At 35.9% G+C, this 15319-nt stretch overlaps 1 long non-coding RNA gene across 2 annotated transcripts in view; it reads left to right on the top strand.

The window, feature by feature from the left end:
* The window catches only part of LOC309622156, a 55139-nt gene that overhangs the window by 23588 nt on the left and 16232 nt on the right, over nucleotides 1-15319 (top strand). For both annotated transcript variants that reach the window (XR_014240561.1, XR_014240562.1), the window contains one exon: nucleotides 13332-13378. This is a non-coding gene — a long non-coding RNA (uncharacterized lncRNA). The remainder of the gene's footprint in view (nucleotides 1-13331; nucleotides 13379-15319) is intronic.

The raw sequence follows: 15319 nt of genomic DNA, 5'->3' as shown, positions 1-15319 counted from the left end.
CCTATATTCAGTAATTTATCATGGATTTTCCCCAATGAACAAATGGCTCATAAAAAATAGCCATGTTTTATTGGGTGATTATCAGATCATGGGTCATCCACATTTATACCATGAATGTTTATTGAGCACCTGCTGGACACATTTCCAGGCTATGTGCCAAATTCTGTGAACACGTGTGACGTGGACTGAGTCCCATTTTTCAGCGACTTCTCAGATTAATGAACATAAAAACACAGAAACAGATAATTTCTGGGTTATTATCAAGAAAACATGACAGAAGTAAGCACAGTGGACATTAAGAACAGAGAATGTGATGCTAATTCAAAATTTCTAAACTGCTTCTCATTCTTTATTAGATAGTTGCTATTATTATCATTCCCATTTTTCAGATAGGGAAACCTAGGAACAGAGAGAATGGTGCCAGGAAGATAGCAGACACTCATAATTTGTGGAATGCATGAAAGTATTTGACCAACATTTCAGAGACAGATACTGTATGGAAGTAATTTTTTATATTAAAAAAATTAATCTCTTTTAGAGCAGTTTTAGGTTTATGAAATATGAGCAGAAATTACAGAGTCTCCATATACCCCCTCACAACCCCCTTCCTCTGTTATTAGCATCTTGAGTTAATGTGGTACATTTGTAACAATTGTTGAGCCAATATTAATATGCTATTAATAACTAAAGTCTGTAATTTATATAAAGTTTCACTCTTTGCATTATACCGTTCTCTGGGTTTTTGTAAATGTATTAGATGTATCTATCATTACAGCATCATACAGAGTAGTTTCACTGCCTGAAAATCCTCTGTGCTCCACCTATTTTAACCCTTCCTCCCTCCCCCCCGCAACCCAAACCCCTTGCTGCCACTGATTTTTTTTTCTTTCTCCATAATTTTGCCTTTTCTACAGTGTCACATAGTTGGGATCATACAATATGTAGTCATTTCAGATTGGCTTCTTTAACTTAACAATTAGGGATCCTCCATGTCTTTTTATGGCTTGATAGCTCTTTTTAAAATTTATTTATTTATTTATTTTTGGCTGCGTTGGGTCTTCGTTTCTGTGCGAGGGCTTTCTCCAGTTGTGGCAAGCAGGGGCCACTCTTCATCGCGGTGCGCGGGCCTCTCACCGTCGCGGCCTCTCTCGCTGCGGAGCACAGGCTCCAGATGCGCAGGCTCAGTAATTATGGCTCACGGGCCCAGCCGCTCCACGGCATGTGGGATCTTCCCAGACCAGGGCTCGAACCCGTGTCCCCTGCATTGGCAGGCGGATTCTCAACTACTGCGCCACCAGGGAAGCCCGATAGCTCTTTTTTTATCATTGAATAATATTCCATTGTATAGGCGTACCACAATTTGTTTATCCATTCACCTTTGAAGGATATTTTGGTTATTTCCAAGGTTTGGCAGTTATGACTAAAGCTAGTATAAACATCTGTGTGCAGATTTTTGTGTGGATATAATTTTCAACTCACTTGGGTAAATACTAAGGAGTTTTGTAAGAAACCGCCAAACTGTCTTCCAAATTGGCTGTACTATTTTTCATTTCCACCAGCAATGAATGAGAGTTCCTTTTGCTCCATATCCTTGCCAGCATTTGGCAGTGTTTTGGATTTTAGCCATTCTAATAGATTTATAGCAGTTTCCCTTTGTTGTTTTAATTTGCAATTTCCTCAATAAATATGATGTTGAGCATCTTTTCACACGCTTACTTGCCATTTGCATATCTTGTTTGGTGAGATATTTGTTCATATCTCTTGTCCATATTTAATTGGGTTGTTTTCTTATTGTTGAGTTTTTTCTTTGTATATTTTGGATATCAGCCTTTTATTGTATCTATGTGTTTTGCAAAGATTTTTTTCCCCTGTCTTCAGCTTATCTTTTCATTCTCTTAAGAGTGTATTTTGCAGAGCACAGTTTTTAATTTTAATTATATCTAAGTTATCAGTTTTTTCTTTCATGGATCATACATTTGGTATTGTATCTAAAATGTAATCGCCAGGGACTTCCCTGGTGGTCCAGTGGCTAAGACTCCGTGCTCCCAATGCAGGGGGCCCAGATTCGATCCCTGGTCAGGGAACTAGATCCCACATGCCGCAACTAAAGATCCTGCATGTGGCAACGAAGATCCTGCATGCCACAACTAAGACCCAGCACAGCCTAAATAAATAAATAAATAAATGTATGTATGTATGTATGTAATCACCAAACCCAAGGTCACCTCGATTTTCTCCTATGGTTTCTTCTAGGTGTTTTATAGTTTCATGTTTTACATTTAGATCTGTGATCCATTTTGAGTTAATTTTTGTGAAAGATATAAAGTCTGTGTCTCCACTCATTTATTTTGCACGTGGATGTCCAGTTGTTCCAGCATCATTTGTTGAGAAGACTTCCTTTGTCCATCAAATCGCCTTTGATTTTTTTGTCAAAGATCAATTGACTATATTTGTATGGGTCTGTTTCTGGGCTCTCTATTCTGTTCCATTGATCTATTTGTTTATTATTTTGCCAATATGACAAGGTGTTGATTATTGTAGGTTTATAGTAAGTCTTGAACTTGGGTAAAGTCAGCTACCAACTTTGTTCTTCAATATTGTGTTGACAATTTTGGTATTTTGTCTTTCCATATAAACTTTAGAATAAGTTTGTCGATATCCACAAAATAACTTGCTGTTACTTTGATTGGGATTGCACTGAATCTATAGATCAAGTTGGAAAAGCTAACATCTTGACAATGTTGAGTCTTCCTATACGTGTACATGGAATATTTCTCCATTTATTTAGTGCTTTTCTGATCTTTCATCAGAGTTTTATAGTTTTCCTCATATAGATCTTGTGCTTATTTTGTTAGATTGTTTTACTTAGGCACTTCATTTTGAGGGAAATGTTACTGTATATGGTGTTGTGTTTTTAACTTCCAATTCAAATTGTTCATTGTCTGTACATAAGAAAGCAGTTGAATTTTGTATATTAGCATTGTGTCCTGAAACTTTGTTATAATTACTTGTTAGTTCCAGTTTTTGTTGTTGTTGATTCTTTGGAATTTTCTATATAGACAATCATGTCATCTGTGACCAAAGATAGTTTTATTTCTTCCTTCCCAATCTATATACCTTTTATTTCCTTTTATGTCTTATTCCATTAGCTAGATCTTCCAGTATAAAGTTGAATAAGAGTGGTGATAGTGGACATCCTATCTTAGGGGGAAAGCATCTAGTTTCTCGTCATTGATGTTAACTGTAGGAGTTTGTAGTTATTCTTCATCAAGTTGAGGAAGTTCCACTCTCTTCCTTGTTTGCTGAAGTTTTTAATCATGAATGGGTATTGGATTGTTTCAAATGCTTTTTCTGTATCTACTGATATCACAATATTATTTTTCTTCTTTACCCTCTTGATGTGATGGATTAGATAAACAGATTAGTAAATATTGAACCAGCTTTGCATACCCGGAATAAATCTCACTTGGCTGTTGTGTGTAATTTTTTTATACTTGTTGGATTCAATTTTTTAATATTTTGTTGAGGATTTTTGCATCTATGCTCATGAGAGATACTGAACTGTATTTCCATTTCCTATAATATCTTTGGTTTTGGTGTTAATGTAATGGCTGGACTCATAGAGTGAGTTAGGGAGTGTTCACTTTGCTTCTATTTTCTGCTAGAGATTATGGAGAATTGGTAAAATTTCTTTCTTAAATGCTTGGTAAAATTCACCAGTGAACCAATCTGTGTTTGGTACTTTCTGTTTTGGAAAGCTCTTCATTGTTTATTCAATTGCTTTAATAGATGTAGGCCTATTCAACTTATCTAATTATCCTTATGTGAGTTTTGGTAGATTGTGTCTTACAAAGAATTGGTCCATTTCACCTATGTTATCAGGTTTGTGGGCATAGAGTTGTTCATAATATTCCTTTATTTTCCTTTTAGTGTCCATGGGATCAGTAGTAATGGCCCCTCTTTCATTTCTGATACTAGCGATTTGTGTCTTCTCTATTTTTTTCTTAGTTAACCTGGATAGAGGTTTAACCAGGTCAATTCTTTTGGCCTTTTCAAATAACAGATTTTGGTTTTGTTGATTTTCTGTATTGATATCCTGTTTTCAATTTCATTGATTTATACTCTAAGTTTTATTATTTTTCTTTTTATTTTGAATATAATTTGCTCTTCTTTTTCTAATTCCCTAAGGTGGAGACTTAGATTATTGATTTTAGGTTTTTCTTCTTTTCTAATATATGCATTCAATAGTATGAATTTCTGTCTAAGCACTGCTTCCATTGCATCCCACAAATTTTGATAAGTTGTATTTTCATTTTTATTTAGTTCAAAATGATTTAAAATCTCTCTTGATATATCTTCTTTGACTCAGTATTTACTTAGAAGTGTGTTGAAGAAGTGTGTTTAGAAGAAGTGATCTTCAAGTATTTTGGGATATTCCAGGTATCTTTCTGTTATTAATTTTTAGTTTAATACCATTGTGGTCATTTTTGTTTAATTCCATTGTGGTCTTTGTATGATTTCTATTTGTTTAAATTTGTTTAGGTGTGTTTTAGGGTACATAATGTGGTCTGTCTTGGTGAATGTTCCATGTGAACTTGAAAAGAATTTGTATTGTGTATTCTGGTTTTGGATAAAATATTATATAAATGTCAGTTCATTCCAGTTGATTGATGGTGCTGTTCAGTTTAACTAAGTCCTTACAATTTTTTGCCTGTTGGATCTGTCAGTTATATAGTCTCCAACTATAATAGTCGATTCATCTATTTCTTCTTACAGTTCTGTCAGTTTTTGCCTCACATGTTTGATGCCTTGTTGTTAGGCACATACACATTAAAGACTGTTATGTCTTCTTTGAGGATTGACCCCTTTATCATTATGTAATGACCCTCTTTATTCCTGATAATTTTCCTTGCTCTGAAGCTTGCTTCCTTTGAAATTAATATAGCTATTAATATAGCTATTAATATAGCTACTTAAGCTTTCTTGATTAGTTTTAGTTTGGTAGACCTTTTTCCACCACTTTACTTTTAACCTGTGTCTCTATATTTAAAGTGGGTTTCTTGTAGACAATATATAGTTGGGTCTTGTTTTTTATCCACTTTGTCTTTTTATTGGTATATTTAATTGGTATATTTATTGGTATATTTTTATCCACTCTGTCATTTCAAATGATTATTGATATAGTTGGATTAATAGCTACCATAAGTGCTACTATTTTCAAAACCAGGTTTTTATCTTATTTTTTTAAAGAATGAATAATCTTTTAATCATTTAATCTCCTTTACTGCACAGATACTAGCTACATTTCCTTGGCTTTGCTTGCCCATAAATTTGAAAACTAAATTTGCTCAGGATAGTATAAAATTGACCAGGAGAAAACATCCAAGGCAAAACAGGTAAAAATCTCTGTTTTTGCCTGATGCCTAACTTAATCCTCATGGGAACATTTTGAACTATTTTCTGACATATGGTATGTGCAATGATTTTCCTAATTCCACAATAGAGGAAGCAGAGGCACTTGATGAGGCATCTCAGGTCACTTGCTGAAGGTCCCACTGCCAACAATGGCTGAGGCTGGAATTTGAACCCAAGTGGTCTGGCTCATTGCTCATGTTCTTTAACTTATTCGCATTAAGCAGTTGGGGCCCTGATAATTTTGAAGGGGGGTGTGCAGCTGCATACACCAATATCTTCTGTGATCTGCTACTGGGGCTAGTGAAGAAGATTGCTCCTTCAGTGCTCTCTCTGGCCCCCAGGATCTCATTCGTGCTGTTCCTCTGCCTGGACAACTCACCACCCACTCTCCACTGGGCTACCTCCTACTCATCCTTTAAATCTGAACTTACCAGTCACTTGGGGAGACTTATACCCTTAAGCAGCATTATAGTCCCCTGCCATATGCTGCTAGAGCTCACTGAATTCTGCTCATCACAAAGTGCACTCATCACAGTTGAAGATTATTTGTGGTCTGCCTCCCCTCAGCTGACTGTGAATTCCCTAAAAGCAGAGTCTATGTCTGCCTTTCTCAGCCGAGAAGCCCCAAATCCTCACTCTACAGGAGTGTGAGGTCCATAGATCTTAGAGGAAGTCTATTCCTGCTGGGACCAAATGATTGGTTGAGGGTGGGTGCTAGCATATATATGAATAATTCAACATCTTTTTCCTGTTCATCCAGGAAAAATTCAAAAATGGATAAAAAGATACAGCTAAAGATTGACATTTTGATGGAATGAAAAATGATGGATTTCTAGGGAAGAGACTGGTTAGGTTATTTTATTATAACATACTTATGTGTGTAATACACACATGAGATTATATATTTGAACCATTAATGTATTAACAAGATAAAATGCTCATAGTATTTTCTATATATATTATATGTAGTATATAACATATATATGTTAATGCAGTATATAGACCGATACCTAGATAAAGGGAAATATTCACTTTACACAGTAATTAGTACTAGAACAGCTATTTAGGGTTTACAAAAGTGAACATTCTAGTACACTAAGCGAATGAAGCAGAAATTAGTAACTGAAATTAAACAGTGTCTCTAACAGAGTGCCTGTTATATAGTGGGTGCTCAGTAAGTATTTGTTGTGTAAATGAATCTGTGCATCCTTATGGATAAAATTCCCTCATACTCATTTTTTAACAGCTTTATTGTGGTGTAATTGTCATGTACAAATCAAATATACAATTTGATCTTTTTACATATGTATATACTTGTGAAACAATTACCACAATCAAGATAGTGAATATATTCATGTCTCTTTCTCACCCCTCCCACCACTCCTTATCCCCATGCAACCATTGATCTGATTTCTATTATATTTTATTAGTTTATATTTCCTAGTTTTATATAAATGGAATGACACTTACGTAATTTCTTTCTGGGTTCTTTCACTCAGATAATTATTTTGAGATTCATCCATGTTGAATTATTTTGAGTTATTTCTTTGTGGTTGCTTTGAGGATTACAATATGCATTTTTTTAAAGGAATTCCTTTCTTTTTATTTATTTATTTATTTATTTATTTTATTTTTGGCTGTGTTGGGTCTTTGCGAGTTGGGTTTCTGTGCGAGGGCTTTCTCTAGTTGCGGCGAGTGGGGGCCACTCTTCATCACGGTGCACAGGCCTCTCACTGTCGCGGCCTCTCTTGTTGCGGAGCACAGGCTCCAGACGCGCAGGCTCAGTAATTGTGGCTCACGGGCCTAGTTGCTCCGCGGCATGTGGGATCTTCCCAGACCAGGGCTCGAACCCGTGTCCCCTGCATTGGCAGGCAGATTCTCAACCACTGCGCCACCAGGGAAGCCCCCTACAATATGCATTTTAATTAAACCAATCTACTACAGATTAATACTAATCTAAATGCAGTAGTGTATAGAAAGTTTGCTACAGTATAGCACCCTTTTGTCCTATTATTTCATATGTATTACCTTTATGTTATAAACCCAAAAATGCAACAATGTTGTAATTTTTCATTAAACTGTCTTATATTTTCAAGGAAACTAAGAATATATATATATAATATATATATAAATACTGTGTATAGTATTTACTCATATATTTACTATTTCTGGTGCTTCTCATTGCATCTTATGTTTTCAAGCTAATGCCTGATATAATTTCCTTTCAGTTTATAGGACTCCCCTTAGGATTTCATATAGGGCAGGTCTGCTAGCAATAAATCCTCTTAGTTTTCATTTATCTGGGAATGTCATTATTTCCATTTATTTTTAAAGGATAGTTTCACTGGATATAGAATTTTGGTTGACTTTTTTTTTCCTTTTAGTAATATGTCATTCTACTATCTTCTGGCCTCCATAGTTTCTGGTGTGAAGTCAGCTATTATTGTATTGTTATTCCACTATAAGTGACTGGTCATTTTTCTCTTGTTCCTTTTAAGATTTTCTCCTTGTATTTTAGACTTCGACTATGATGTGTCTAGGTAGGGATACCTTTCTGTTTGTCCTACTCATGGTTGGTTGGGCTTCTTAGATCTATATATATTGTTTCTATTAAATTTCAAAAATGTTGGCCATTATTTCCTCAAATGTTTTTCCACCTTTCTCTCTCCTCCCCTTCTGGCATTCCCATTAAATATATATTTAGGTGTATAACATGTTGTTTCACAACTCTCTGAGGCTCTGTTAATTTTTCTTCATTTTTTATTCTCTCTGCTCTTATTTTTAAATGTTTATTGACGTATAATTGACATACAACATTATATTAGTATCAGATGTATAGCATAGATTCAATATTTGTATATATTTTGAAATGATCACCACAATGTCTAGTTAGCATCTGTCACCATATATAGTTACAGAATATTTTTTTCTTTGTGATGAGAACTTTTAAGATCTACTTTCTTAGCAACTTTCAAATATAGAATACAGTATTCTTAACTACAGTTGCCATGCTATAGATTACATCCCCAGGGCTTATTTTATAACTGGACTCCCTTCACTCATTTTGCCACCATTCAAGCCCTGCCCCAGCAACCAGCAATCTGTTCTCTGTACCTATAAGCTTTTTTTTTTAACATCTTTATTGGAGTATAATTGCTTTACAATGGTGTGTTAGTTTCTGCTTTATAACAAAGTGAATCAGCTATACATATACATATAATCCCATATCCCCTCCCTCTTGTGTCTCCCTCCCATCCTCCCTATCCCACCCCTCTAGGTGGTCACAGAGCACAGAGCTGATCTCCCTTTGCTATGTGGCTACTTCCCACTAGCTATCTATTTTACATTTGGTAGTGTATATATGTCCATGGCACTCTCTCACTTCGTCCCAGCTTACCCTTCCCCCTCCCTGTGTCCTCAAGTCCATTCTCTATGTCTGTGTCTTTATTCCTGTCCTGCCCCTAGGTTCTTCAGAAACTTTTTTTTTTTTAGATTCCATATATATGTATTAGCATATCATATTTGTTTTTCTCTCTCTGACTTACTTTACTGTGTATGACAGATTCTAGGTCCATCCACCTCACTACAAATAACTCAATTTTGTTTCTCTTTATGGCTGAGTAATAGTCCATTGTATATATGTGACACATATTCTTTATCCACTCATCTGTCGATGGACACTTAGGTTGCTTCCATGTCCTGGCTATTGTAAATACAGCTGCAATGAACATTGTGGTACATGACTCTTTTTGAATAATGGTTTTCTCAGGGTATATGCCCAGTAGTGGGATTGCTGGGTCGTATGGTAGTTCTATTTTTAGTTTTTTAAGGAACCTCCATACTGTTCTCCATAGTGGCTGTATCAATTTACATTCCCACCAACAGTGCAAGAGGGTTCCCTTTTCTCCACACCCTCTCCAGCATTTATTGTTTGTGGATTTTTTGATGATGGCCATTCTGACTGATGTGAGGTGATACTTCATTGTAGTTTCGATTTGCATTTCTCTAATGATTAGTGATGTTGAGCATCCTTTCATGTGTTTATTGGCAATCTGTATATCTTCTTTGGAGAAATGTCTATTTAGATCTTCTGCCCATTTTTGGATTGGGTTGTTTGTTTTTTAGATATTGAGCTGCATGAGCTGCTTGTATATTTTGGAGATTAATCCTTTGACTGTTGCTTCATCTGCAAATATTTTCTCCCATTCTGAGGGTTGTCTTTTCATCTTGTTTATGGTTTCCTTTGCTGTGCAAAAGCTTTTAAGTTTCATTAGGTCCTATTTGTTTATTTTTGTTTTTATTTCCATTTCTCTAGGAGGTGGGTCAAAAAGGATCTTGCTGTGATTTATGTTGTAGAGTGTTCTGCCTATGTTTTCCTCTAAGAGTTTTATAGTGTCTGGCCTTACATTTAGGTCTTTAATCCATTTTGAGTTTATTTTTGTGTATGGTGTTAGGGAGTGTTCTAATTTCATTCTTTTACATGTAGCTCTTCGGTTTTCCTGAGCTTGTTTTTTGTTTGTAGATTCCACATATAAGTGAGATCATACGGTATTTGTCTTTGTCTGACTTCACTTAGCATAATGCCCTCGAGATTTCATTATTTTTATGGCTGAATAATATTCCATTATATATGTATATATATATGTATATATCACATTTTCTTTATCCATTTATATTTTGATAGATATTTTGTTTATTTCAGTATCTTGACTATTGTAAATAATGCTGCAGTGAACATGGGGGTGCATGTATCTTTTTGAGTTAATGTTTTCATTTCCTTCAGATAAGTACTCAGAAGTCAAATTGCTAAATCATATTCTCTCTGCTCTTTAGATTAAGTAGCTCTCTTGGTATATAGTCAAGTCCACTGACTCTTTCTTCTGACATCTCAAATCTGCCATTGCACCCCTCTAGTGAATGTTTAATTTTATGATTGAATGTTTCAACTCCAGAATTTACATTTGGTCCTTTTTAATAGTTTCTCTTTATCTGTTGAGACTCTCTGTTTGTTTTGTCATTGTCATCATATTTTCCATTAATTATTTTAGTATTGTTTCCTTTAATTCTTTCAGCATACATGCATACCTTGTTTTATTGTGCTTCCCTTTATTGCATTTCACAGATACTGCATTTTTTACAAATTGAAAGTTTGTGGCAATCCTGCATTGTCAGGGTTAGAATTTTTTAGCAATAAATTATTTTTTAATTAAGGTATGTACATTTTTTTAGACATAATGCTATTGCACACTTAACAGAGTGTGGTATAGTATAAACATAAGTTTTATATATACTGGGAAACCAAAAAATTTGTGTGACTTGCTTTGTTGTGATATTTGCTTTACTGCAGTGCTCTGGAACCAAACCCGATCTCCATTGTATGCGTGTAGTTATATTGGGCTGGCCAAAAAGTTCGTTCGGGTTTTCCATATGAAAAACCCGAATGAACTTTTTGGCCAACCCAATAACTGCTTTGAATGATCTGTCTGCTAAATATAACATCCGGGCCAACTCAGAGTAAGTTTTGCCTATTTTTTTTTCTGCTATGTATGTGTCACACTTTCGATTTGGTTGTCTCAAAACTTTGGGTGGTAAACTGGATATTTTAGATAATATATTGTAGCAATTCTGGATTTGGTTTTAACTTTATGAGTTTTTTTTTTCTGGAGAGTTGCCTAGCTTTAGCATTGTAATTTCTCATTCCATGGTAAGCAGCCACTGAGATCTCTGTTCAGTTTTTTTTTTAAATTTTTTTATTCTGTCTTCCTGTTGGTTACCCCTGTGCTTACATAGTTTAGTGGTCAGGCAATCATTTGGGAAGAGGTTGTTCTCAAATATCTTGAGGTTGTAAGGCTTCCAGTCTCAGCTGCTCTGGGAAGCACCGTCAACCAAATGAACAGATTTTACCATTTGTTTCCTAATGAGTTTACAAGCATTAGCTAACGGTGACCTGTTTTTTTCCCATCTGACCCAAATGGAATTTACTTCCTCTCAGAGTAAAGCTGCTAATTTTGGGGGGCCAGCCCATAGTTTGGTAAAACTATGCTTTTCACCTTCATAGCTGAAGGAGAATGAAGTAGGTGCTGTATGGGAATAGCCTCATGCAAGGCCACAGACTCCTATTCCTATACACAGCTCTAGTAGTTTTTCAAGGCAGTGTCTCAGTAAGTTGTTTGCCTTCAGTAGACTTTCAGAGACATAAAATAGTTGCTTGTTCTGTATCGGTCTCAACCTATCAATAGTGATGCTCTCAGCTACAAATGCCTGGGGGCACTCATCTGGACCCCTACTACTTGTGGGGAGCCCCCACAGACATTTCCCCAATCAGAGCCAATCTGGCCCTTGTGATGCTTATTATGATAGCAAGACACACCTCAGCAGTAACCATCATGGAACTTCGAAAAATACAAGGTTTATTACTTACAAATCCTGGAGGGTACATGGCATACCCAGGGCCACAAAGGGAGGTCACAGGGAGAGACAGAGAGAGAGAGAGAGAGAGAGAACCTGAACCTGAGGTTCTGCCTTTATTTGGGGTTGACGGTGGGGCACCTAGGGTTTCGTGGGTTCACTCTTTATTGGTGAATTTAAGAGGAGAGCGGGTATTAAAGCATGGGAAGGGAAAAGCAGGATCACTCAAATGGTCGGTAATCTAGGTCAACCAGGGATTTCTAAAATGGGTGAGGTGGCCTGGCTCCTTATCTAGTTGTGTATTGGGCAATGTGCTTGTTGGAGATGGATGTTGGAAATAGATGCCTCAGCAATCAAAAGCTTAATGTCAGGCAGTTACATTACAATCAGCAAAGCTAATTGTCTGGCACTTACTACATTACTTTTGACAATTTTTTCCAGTTTTATACTTGATTTTGGCAGAGGGGATTAGCCAAACTCTTCAAGCCACCATAACCAGAATTTTCACTCTATCAGGTAGAATTCTTCTCATTTTCTCACAACCAAACCTAAAAACTTTGCCACATTCACTCTTGTATCAGTTTGTTATTGCTGTACAACAAATAACCCCTATACTTAGTGGCTTAAAATGATACCCATTTATTTAGCTCTTCTTACTCTGGGTGAGCAATTAAGGCTTAGCTCAAATAATCAGTTCTTCTGGTCTCAGTTGGACCCATTCGTATTCCTCTGGTGAACTGACAGATAAACCAGGGACTGGATTTTTTAAGATGGCCCCAGAAGGGATGGGTTGTCTGTCTCTGCTACATGTGGTCTCTCATCCTTCAGCCAACTGGCCCAGGATTATTCACCTGGAAACTGATCAGGGTTCCAAGAGTGAGAGCAGAAGTACTCAAGGCTTCTTTAGGCCTATACTCAGAATTAGCACAATACCATTTATTCAGCACTTTATTAGTCAAACCAAGTCACAAGGCTAGCCCCAATTCAAGCTGTAGAGAAATAGAGTACGCCTCTTGATGTGAGGAGCTTCAGAGTCACATTGGAAAGGGATGTAACCCAGGGAGGGGTAGAAAATTCCATTTTTGAAATTGATCACAGCATCCATCTTCCCTTCCTTTCAAGTACAGTGGAATAGATGTTCTTTCTCCCACCTAAGATAAATCCATCTACGTGTGCTCTGTATGCTCACTTCTTCCACCTTTTAACTCTCTAGAGGGAAGGTATCATTGGAGCAATCAGGCAAAAAGAAGATGGTGGTTTTATTTACGGGTATTTCTTTGAGAGATCATAATAATGGATGGGTTTGTCCTTTTTGTGTGAATTTCCAGATCCTCCCTTGTTCATTTGTAAGTATGAAAATGATGTCCTTGCCAAATATGGATGTTTTGTGTTACTAGATATTTTCCTTCTATTCAAGAATAGTCAAGGGTAGTATTGATAAACATGCATGTTCCCTAGGTCCTGATTACATTGTTGCTCTAATAATTATTATTGGCCCCATTTTACAGATGAAGAAAATGAGGCAGCAAGGCACTGCTCCGAGGTTAAGAAATGGGTAAGTACATATTTCAATCCATATATGCTCTTCTAGATTTTGTGTTTTCTCCATCACACATTTCAAGTGATATATTGAGGGTTTGGAGAAAAATGATCACAGCTGAAGTCCATTTTGAGGGATGGAGGTAACGTATAGAAATAAAGACTTTGTCACATTCGTGTTCCTGTTCCAGATTTCATTTGCTGCTCATCACATACCGCTTTTCATACAAGTAAAAGCTTGAAATTTCACTGGCTGGAGCTTGATGGAGGTTCATTATAACTATCTAGAATGGACCAAGGTCTAATTCCTCTTCAAACAAAGATCACTGGAAATAAAGTCTGTTAGCGTGATTGATATATGTAGTCTAAAACATTACATGTTAACTTTTTTTCTGTTTCAGTCTGCCAGATTATTGAGTTGTGAAAGATACTTTTTGTTTGACTGACTTTAGTATTGTTATTTTAGTAGTATTTTTAGTTGTGAGAATGGAAAGTCATTAATGTATTTAGAAATGGGGGAAAAAAAGCAACCACTCATAACATTTTCACATATTTCCTGTTCAGTCATTTTTCTGTTTATTTATAATGGATAAATATTTTTATATTTTACATTTTTAGCAAATACGCAATATATAGTTTTTGTCTTGGGTATTTTAGTTCATTTTTCTGATTAAAAACATAATAATTTTTAAAGTAAAACATAAACAGTGGAGATTTGGGGGAAAAGTAAACAGTCTGTATAGGGTCCCCTACAAAATTAAAATGTACACTAACAAGCATAATGCTGGTTAAACAAATAATTCCTTATTTATAAGCAATTTGATTGTATATCTAGGAAAACGAAGAGAGTTAATGGTGAAAATAAGTCTCTTAGTCAAAGTGCTTGGTAAATCATCTATATGCACAACAACTCCCAGATTGGTATTTCCCAATATACCATAAATAATGACTTATTGACACTAGTAGTAAAAACAAAATATCTTAAGAATAATATAAAAGAGATATGGGTCCTATATGAGGACAAATATTAAATGGAGTGAGAATAAAAGGTGATTTGAACAAGCTGAAATATTTACTGTGCAACTGGATTTGAAGACTGTATTATACAGATATAAATTATTTTATACACTCAATAGATTTTCCAAAGGCACTCAATAATAATTCAACACCTATTCCCATTTTTTTAAAATGTATATTTTAAAAGTAGATATGTATTAGGCTATATTGATGTGAGGTTTTGGGTTTTTTTTTCTGTAAAAAGGCACAAAATGATTTTATACCACTGGAGGAAATTCCATTAAAATTAGGACCAAGACAAATATGCTCATTATCCCTACTACCTAATATTGCTTTAGAAATTCTCTCCACCATAAAAATATATTAAAAAGAAATAAGGCCTATAACTTTCAGGACGGAGAAAAAATAATCATTGCTTGAAGCTGAAAGCAGTGTATTCTTGGAAAACACATTAGAAACAACATAAAATGCCTTGCTATACATGAATTCTATAAAAAGCTAGAATAAACAGTGACTATTTAAGATATCAATAACTTTTATGTGTGTCAGCAAGAACCACATACAAAACATAATGAGAGAAATGATGGCACTCACAACAGTTAGTTAAAAAGAAATGATAAAATTGAGAGTTTATTTATTTATTTATTTATTTATGGCTGTGTTGGGTCTTCGTTTCTGTGCGAGGGCTTTCTCTAGTTGCGGCGAGCGGGGGCCACTCTTCATCGCGGTGCGCGGGCCTCTCACTATCGCAGCCTCTCTTGTTGCGGAGCACAGGCTCCAGATGCGCAGGCTCAGTAATTGTGGCTCACGGGCCCAGTTGCTCCGTGGCATGTGGGATCTTCCCAGACCAGGGCTCGAACCCGTGTCCCCTGCATTGGCAGGCAGATTCTCAACCACTGCGCCACCAGGGAAGCCCAAAATTGAGAGTTTTGAAAGAAGG

This window comes from Balaenoptera borealis (assembly GCF_965194805.1).
Source record: "Balaenoptera borealis genome assembly, contig: HAP1_SCAFFOLD_1664, whole genome shotgun sequence".
NCBI lineage: Eukaryota > Metazoa > Chordata > Mammalia > Artiodactyla > Balaenopteridae > Balaenoptera > Balaenoptera borealis.
The sequence above is the reverse complement of the archived record's forward strand: the minus strand, read 5'-3'. Positions and strand labels throughout refer to the sequence as shown.